Source organism: Chrysochloris asiatica, unplaced genomic scaffold (assembly GCF_000296735.1).
Source record: "Chrysochloris asiatica unplaced genomic scaffold, ChrAsi1.0 scaffold00027, whole genome shotgun sequence".
In the NCBI taxonomy this organism is placed as follows: Eukaryota; Metazoa; Chordata; class Mammalia; order Afrosoricida; family Chrysochloridae; genus Chrysochloris; species Chrysochloris asiatica.
In genome coordinates, this window is record NW_006408545.1 from 1,477,653 (window position 1) to 1,487,078 (window position 9,426).

Here is a 9,426-nt window from a genome sequence, read left to right on the forward strand (position 1 = left end):
AATGGAAGGAATACACCGAGTCAGTGTACCAGGAAATAATGGCAGATTTTTTTTTTCTCCCGAGCTGTTGCAGCCGTGGGTCCCAGGTTGCTGGACACTAAAGAAAAGCTCACCCTCCAAGGCTTCCAGAGCCCTAGTTCGTGCTTTCGACTCCCCCGTCTACACAGCCACGTGGAGGTGGGCGTCTCACCGACACCCAGTCTGCCGCGGCCCAGGTGGGTGATGCTAAACACAGCCATGAACAAAAAGGTCCTGCTTATGGGAAAGAGCGGTTCGGACAAGACCAGAATGAAGTCCATCATGTTTGCATATTATATTGCTCGTGACACTGGGCTCCTGAGAGCCACATCGACGTGGAGCATTTATTCATCCTATATCAGTGGAACCTGGTGCTGAACCTATGGGACTGTGACGGTCAGGGCACCTTCATGGAGAATTGCTTTACTAGCCAACGAGACAACATCTTCTGATTTACGTGTTCGACGTGGAGAGCCATGAGTTGGAAAAGGACATGTACTATTATCAGTCGTGTCTGGAGACCATCTTCCAGAACTCTCCTGAGCCAAAATCTTCTGCCTGATGCACAACATGGATCTGGTCCAGGAGGAATAGAGTGATCTGATTTTTAATGAGCGAGAGGAAGACCTGAGGTGTTTGTCTCTTCCGCTGGAGTGCCCTTGTTTTTAAACCTCCATCTGGGATGAGGTATTGTACAAAGCCTGGTCCAATATCGTCTATCAGCTTATCCCCAACGTGCCACAGCTGGAGATCAATTTAAGGAATTTTATCCAAATTATCTAGGCTGATGAAGTTCTGCTGTTCGAGAGAATTACGTTCTTGGTTACCAGTGCAAGGAACAGCGTAACGTCCACAGCTTCAAGAAGATCAGCAATTTCATCAAGCAGTTCAAGCTTCTTTCTAAAGCATGGAAATTTAGCAATTCTAACTTTGCTGAGTTCATAGAAATCTTAGTGTCAAACGCGCACATGACGGTGGTGATGTCCTATCCATCGATTCCTTCGGAGGCTATTCTGATCAACATTCACAATGCCAGGAAACACTTTGAGAAGATGGAGCGAGTGGATGGCCCCAAGCACAGCCTCCTTATGTGCTGAATATCACCAAATGCTGTTGCTGAAGACGCGGAATTGCCTTTTTTAATTTAACCTCTCTTTTTAATATTCATAATGTTGTGCATTTAGAAGTGGACTTTGAAATGTGTGCTGTGTACTACTTCCACCTTCCCCCCTCCCCTTTCTTTCAGCATTGGGTTCTGTGGTCTCAGCTGTCCAGTAGAGCTTCAAGATAACCTTAATACAAAGTTGGTGTGCTGTAACACTAAAGTGGATGGTTTGTGTGTGGGTTCTAGTCGATATGCACATCCTTATTAGATTGCAAAGATGGATGTAAACTATTTTATCAGCAAGGAATTAAAATGCATTTATAAATTCTTAAAAAAGAAAAATATGGCCAATGTCCAACCATATCATGAGGTAGTATATGATCAAGAGTCAATGGTACTGAAGGAAGAAGTCCAAGGTTTGCACTGAAGGTATTTGCAAAGAACAAAGCTCTGGGAATTGATGAACACAAATTGTAATTCTTCAACAACCTGATGCAGCACTGGAGGCACTCACTCATCTACGTCAAGAAATTTGGAAGAGAACTACCTGGCCTACTGATTGGAAGAAATCCCTATTTGTTCCTAGTCCAAAGAGAGGTGACCCAACAGCATGTGGAAACCATTGGACAATATCGTTAATATCACATGCAAGTAAAATTTTGCTAAAGATAATTAAAAAACAGTTGCAGCAGTACATTTAGATGAGTTAGATGAGAACATAGATTGAGGGTTATCATTGTTGACGTAAGATGTTTTTTGGATGAAAGCAGATGATACCAGTTTACCTGTGCTTTATAGACTATGCAAAAGCTTTAGACTGTGCGGGTCATGGCGAGCATGGATAGCATTGTGAATAATGGGTACTCCAGACATGCAATTATGCTCGTGAGCTACCTGTACATTGACCAAGAAGTAGTTGTTTGAACAAAATGGTTTAAAATCAGGAAAGGTGTGTACCAAGGTTATATATTTTTCACAATAATTATTCAATCTGTATGATGAGCAAATAATCCAAGAAGCTGGATTTTATGAAGAAAAAGGTAGCATCAGGATTAGATGAAGAGTCAATAGCAACCTGCGATGTGCAGATGATACAACCTTGCTTTCTGAATGCAATGATGACTTAAAATATTTGTTGATGAAGATCAAAGACAACAGCCTTCAATATAGGTTGCAACTAAATGTAAAGAAAACAAAACTCATGCCCATTTGGCCAGTAAATACAGCATTATAAATGGAGAAAAGATTGAAGCTGTCATAGACTTGGTTTTACTTGGATCTGTTGTCAACATTCATGAAAGCAGCAGTCAAGAAATCAAACGATGTATTGCATTAGGCAAATCTTCTGCACAAGACCTTTTCAAAGTATTCAAAAGCAAAGATGTCAGTTTGAGGACTGAGATGTTCTTGACCCAAGACTTGGTATTTTCAGTAGCCTCATAGGCATGTGAAAGAAAGAAGTACATTAAACCCAGGAAGAAATTGTTGTTGGTAGTGCTGTAGAGTTGGTTCTGACTCACAGTGACCCTCTATAGGGTTTTCAAGGAGTGGCTGGTGAGCTTCAACTGTTGACCTTGCAGTTCAACCAACCTTGCAGTCCAGTGCATTAACCCACAGTGCCACACTTACAGGTCCTAAATTATTATAAGAAAGTGTAGTAATCAGAAGGTAACTATGGGGAGATCTGGAGCCTTCCCTGGAGGAAAAACAGCATAAAAACTGAACCAATAACTCACTTGGTACTCCCTCACTCTCTGGGTGGAATTCCTCTCTGCTGGAATGGCTATACTTCAATAAATCTTCTTGCTTGCTTAAACCTTTGTGTTTCTGGCTCCTTTCATGGGTGTTTTGTGCCTACACCCTACCTATTCTTTGGAGGTATAGTGGGATTATAGGCCAGGACACTTAATAACCTGTAATAACCTTAACAGTGATTCCAGAGTCTGAATCTTGAAGGCTGAGCAGGAGATATGTAGGAAAACGAAAAGAGCATTTCTTTGAACGTGAAATGCGAGTAAAGAGCATAGGAAATAAAGACTGAAGACGTGCAGTGTTATAAGTCTCCAGATCTCTGGGCTGAAAAATTTGGTTGCTAAAATTACCTCACTTAAGGATTACAGGAAGAGAAGCAGGTGTGTTGACAGGCAAACAGAGACCATGATTTCAGTCCATCAAACTCCTCCTCATTCTTTGAACAAGTTTGAAGTTTGCAGGCATCTAGATCTTTGTACATATTATCCCTTCTGTTTGAAATGCACTACTCACTTTTACATTTCTTCCAAACAAATAGCCATAAAGCTTTCAGACTCAGAACAAATATTATTTTTTAAATATTTTATAGAGAAGTAAGCATTTTAATGTTTATTTACCTGCCTCTGTAAAGAGATTCATCACAAAGCATCATAATCATTATTTAGCTTTTCTTCATCTTCTATTCAAATGGTACAGGTCTCCAGAGAAGAGGCTCATTTCTCTCAGCTCAGTACTTATCACAAAATAACTATATGAACATTTCTAGTTTGTATTTAAAAGTACTGAGGACTGCCAGGAGAACAAACAAATCTGTGTTGGAAGAGGTACTACCAGAATGCTTTCTAGAAGCCAAGATAGCCACATTTCATTTCTCAGACTTTGGACATATTGTCAGGAGGGACCAATCCCTGGATAAGGGCATCATGCTTGCTAAAGTGGAGGCACAGTGAAAGAGAGGGTGGTGGTGGTGTGCCATGAAATCAGTTCCGACTCAAAACTACCCTGCATAAGGTTTCCTAGGCTGTAAATTTTTCCAGGAGCAGAAAGCTTTATCTTTCTCCCATGGAGCACCTGTTAGTTTCAAATTGCTGACCTTGAGGTTAGCAGCCAGACTTGTAATCACTATGCTACCAGAGCTCCTTGAAAAAGAGTGAGCCTGCCCCGCAAGAGATGGGTTGACACAGTGGCAGTAACAATAGGCGCCAGCATAGCAGCAGTTGTGAGGATGGTACAGGACCTGACAGTGTTTTCATTCTGTTGTACATGGGGGTCATTATGAGTCAGAATCAGTTAGATGGCACATAACAGCAACAACAATTTTATATGTTTAATCATTGTTATGCCTTTCCTAAATTAATGTTAATAATTCCAACATTGAATAATTTAAAGCTCATCAATTTCACATCAGTAGAAAAACCTGGAGACATCTTAAGAATCAGGTATAAGAACGATCATTCATCTTAGCCTGTGCCTTAGTTTCTTAGTGCTACTATAAAGAAATACAAGTGGGGGGCTTTAATAGACAAACATTTATTTTCTCATAGTTTAGGGAGCTAGGACTTCAAACTCAGGAAGGGTTCTCTGTCCACTCTGGGGAAATTCCTTGCCTCTGTTTCCCTAATGTTCTCAGCATTACAATTTGAGTTGCTTTGTGAATAAATAAGAATCTAAATTTTCATGTGCCTGCATCCTATTCACACTTAAAATATTCACTGACTGCTAACCGCAAGACTGGTAGTTCATACACACCAGTGACTCCACAGGAGAAAAATGTTCTCCTGAAGATTTTTAGCCTTGGAAACCCTATATAAGGTTACTATAAATCAGAATGGACTCAGTACTGTGGGTTTTGTGTACTCTTGATTTACTAAATTAACAACTTGATGAAAATTATTGGTTACATAAATGTTATTAATTGCACAGAAATCTAATTAAAAAATGAAATTAGAAACAACCTTGGAAAGGGAAGAAACCTTTTATTGGAGGAGGGAATGCTGTCAAAAGCAAGGAGATTTTAAAAACTGTATACCAGTTTCATTCTCATCAAATTAGAATAGCAGTACAAAACAAACATTATATAAGATCTTGACTTAACCTCATGAAATGGAGGTTTAGTTGGTAAGTACAAGGATATCTGTTTCTCATACTTTGTTTTTGTTGAGTGCTGTTGAGTCAAACTGGTTAGTGGGTTTGAACCACCGACCTTGTGTAAAAACTGGCAAGGCAGTCCAGTGCTTTATCCTACAGCACCACACCAGAATGCCATACTCTAGGGCACAAAAAAAAATCTGTACTGTAGGATAAGCTCTAGATTACTAACCACAAGATTGGTGGTTCAAACTCACCAACCACTCTTGGAAACCCTATATGGGCTCACTATTTCTTGGACCACCACTCATCTGTCAGTTTGTCATACTGCAATGGTTTGCATATTGCTGTAATTCTGGAAACTGTGCCATGGGTATTTTAAATACCAGCAAGTTCATCCACAATGAACAGGCTTCAGCTGATCTTCCAGGTGAAGCCAAGCTAGGAAAAAGAAACAGATTACTTCCTAATATTTAGACACTGAAAACCTCATGACTAGCAGTAGAACAATGTCAGCACCAGATTACTGAATATTGAAACATCATGAAGAGCACCAGAATAAATGTCAGCAGACATACGAAAGTATATTTAGAAGGATCCAAGCTTTACTGCTAGTGAACATGCAAGCTTGCTGGTGACAAAGTTGTTCTACAGGTGAGTAGAAGTGGAGGAAAGGCAGCAATGAAGATATGGGCTGAGTTCAACCACATTCCATAGACTTCCGTCAACCTGGAAATGAGAGAGAGAAGAGGAAGGGCTGGTTTTTCAAAGTATGGTGAGACTTGGGTACTCTTGAGTCCATGGATAAGGACATAACCACAGATGACTAGAGTTCAGAATGAAGCATCCAGCTATATGAAGGGAGAGGAGATGCACAAGAATGCCCAAACTTGCAGATAATAACCATTTGACCTATCCTCGATGGTTGATGATCAGAACTCAACTAGAGGAAGATAAAAAAAAGTTTTGATAAAGGAAACAAGTGTAAATTGCCACAATTTGATGAGCTTGACCTATACTTATGGATGTAGTAGCTCAAAATACCAACTAAGAGGGAAAAAGTCTTCATTTCAAGGATCAACCCTTTGCAAAGGCTTTTGATTGTGTGGATTATGACAAGCTAAGGACAACATTGCAAAGTATGAGCATTCCAGAACATGTAATTGTGCTCATGAAGAAACTGAACACAGATCCAAGAGCCAGTTGTTCAAAGTTAACAAGGGAACACCAAGTAGTTTAAAATGAGGTACAGTGTATTCCTGGTTGTATTCTTTCACTGTACTTATTAAAATTGTATGCTGAACAAATAATCTGAGAAGCTGGATTATATGAAGAAAACCATGGCATCAGGATTGGAGGAAGACTACTTAACAACCTGTAATATGCAAATGATACAACCTTGCTTACAGAAAGGGAAAAGGACTTAAGATACTGATGAAGATCAAAGATGACAGCCTTCGATATGAGGTGCATATCAATGTATAAAAAACAAAAGTCCTCACCACTGGGCCAATAAACAACATCCATATCAAAGGAGAAAACACTGAAGTTGTTAAAGACGAATATACACAGAAACGACTTTGAATGCCTCCTACCTTCACTATTTTTCTTTGATTTGATTATTACCTACCACAGGACTAGACAGTCAAGAAATCAAATGACTTATTGCATTAGGCAGATCTGTTGCTCAAGAGCTCTTTAAAGTGCTGAATAATAAAGATGTCTTTTTGAGGAATAAGGTGTGCCTGACCCAAGACATGATATTTTCAATAACCTCATATGCATGTGAAAGCTGGACAGTGAATAAGGAAGATTGTAGAAGAATTAAGCATTTGAGTTATGGTGTTGGAGGAGAATATTGAAATTACCATGGGCTGCCAAAAGAACAAACAGATTTGTGTTGGAAGAAGTGTAGCCAGAGTGCTCCTTGGAGTTTGGAGGCCAAACTTCGTCTTTCCTGCTTCAGACATATTGTCAGGAGGGACCAGTTGCTGGAGAAGGATATCATGTTTGGTAAGGTGGAGGGTCAGAGAAAAAGAGGAAGAGCCCCAGCAAGATGCATTGGCACAGTGGCAACAGCAATGGGCTCAGACGTAACAACAGTTGCAAGGTTGGCACAGGACTAGACTGTGTTTTGTTCTGTTGTGCATGGGGTCGCTATGAGTTGATACTGACTTGTTGGCATCTAAAAACAACAACAACAAATGGGTCTGAACCGACTTGACAGCCCTTAATAACAAGAACAACAACATAGTAATTCTGTATTTTGACATAGGGTGACAAAGTTTGTAATAAAGCCAGAATCCTTAGTATTATGTATAGATCACAATGTATCAACAAAATCACACAAGAGTAAGAAATTTTACCTTGTATCAAACTTTACAGAAGGAAGCCTGGTGAGGCAGCAATTAAAGTGCTGGACAGTTAACAGAAAGGTTAGAAGTTCAAACTCACCTGTGGCTTCTTGTGAGAAAAGATTTGGCTATCTGCTCCCATAATGATTTCTGTCTAGGAAACCCTGGGTGGCAGTTTTTCTCTGTCCTATAAAGTTGGTGGTTTGAAACTGCCATTCGCTCCATGAAAGAAAGATAAGCCTTTCTGTTCCTATGATGATTTAAAAGCCTCAGAAAACACATATAGGTTTATATAGGGTCACAGTGAGTTGGAACTAACCTGACTGTACTTAACAACAACAACAACGGAACATGGAGTTGAACTCCAGTTAGCAGTACCACAGCAACAACGTCAAGCTTTACTAATGATTTACAAGGTATAGGCAATCCTAACACACAGGGGGAGCAGGGAGATAACCTGAGCCAGCCAATTGTCTGAGGCAGTCAATATATCCCCCTCAGAGGTCATATTACCACATGGTTTGATCCAGGTTGAGTACATAATCTCTCCAAATGATGTGTGTGGTTAAATCATTTACATAAAGGGAACTGTTTTCAGTCATGATACATTTCTATTTTATATATAGTTTTATATATAGCTTGCATACCATTTATCTTCAAACGTGATTTCCAGGTTTGTGGCAGTCTTTTTTTGTTTGTTTGTTTTTGCCATAAGCAATATTGCTAGATAGACTAGGTACATCCTGCAAGAAACATTCTATTCATAAACATTGTTTTAAGGGAATATCACTAGTCTGTTTGCCTTGGAGTCTGTCATTAGTATGTTTGCAAATAATTTTGTCACTTCACTTCCTTTTAAAGATTGCTTCTCCACCCTCATGTAAAAAAAGAATGGAACGCAAGCCTGTTGCTAATCATTTTTTTCCTGCCTTATACTCTTTCTTATACCTTTTTTCCTATTCTTGATGGATATGGGTGCTTCTAACCTGATGTTATGGCTAGGGGAAAATGTGACTGGTGGGAAAAGCCTGGTTCTTCATTGCAACTGAGAAATCTTTGTGATAAGATCTCACTTTTGGAGGTCAGACTTCACAATGTGGAGTACGAAATCTCTTAAGATTCTGCTGACCAACAGTCTTTGTCTTAATTCCTGTTTGTCAGAAAAATTAGGAGGATATTTAATTAAAGAAGGGAGGCATACTAACAGACATCACTTGCTTTACAACATAAATTTCATTGACACCCTATGTCAATTTGATGCTGTAGAAAGTAAGTTAGATACCATATGTTGTTGTTGTTGTTAAGTGCCATCGAGTCCATTCTGACCCATAGTGATCCTGTATAGGGTTTCCAAGGAGCAGTTGATGAGCTTGAACCACCGACCTTGAGGTTCAAACGATTTTGCAATCTGATGCTTTAGCCCACAGCGCCTCACCAGGACACCATATACACTAAGACAATATTTACATGGTAGGTAATAATCAAATCAGAGAAAAATAGTGAAGGTAGGAGGCATTCAAAGTCGTTTCTGTGTGTTTGTTATTATCGTTAAGTTGCAAGGAGAAAGTGAGTTTTTTATTGGGTGGAGTAAACAAAGGACTATGTATTCACAAGTAGATGACATAATGTTGCAGTGGGTTGTTAAACTATAATCTTTTCTAATTTTATCATTCCTATTTTTAACCTCCTGGAATATGTTGACCAAGGCACTATTTTTGAATCAAGCTATGCAAACACTTTCAACACATATTTTTAACAATTCTTTGCACAAGAGAAAATCTTGACCTATGCTCCTTTTGGGTTATAAGCAGTGAAACTTTTACAAGAAGTATCTCTTTATAGCAACAGTAGGAGATATTTTTAGGTCAAGTAACAGTTTGATTCAAAATCATTTTAATTCAGATCTGGGGCAGCATTTCAGTCATGCCAAGTGCCTCAGTTGTGTGGCTCGCTTACACATACTTTTCAGCTACCTCTCTTTAGGAATGGAGCTCTGGTAGTGTAGTGGTTACGAATCAGGCTGTGAACCTTAAGGTCAGTAGTTCGAAACTACCAGCTGCTCCGCGGGAGAAAGATGAGGCTTTCTACTCCCGTAAAGATTTACACCCT

General features: G+C 39.5%; 1 pseudogene; it reads left to right on the top strand.

The window, feature by feature from the left end:
• Positions 1–222: 222 nt before the first annotated feature.
• LOC102826324 lies at positions 223–1,115 on the top strand (annotated as a pseudogene).
• The last annotated feature ends 8,311 nt before the right edge of the window (positions 1,116–9,426 follow it).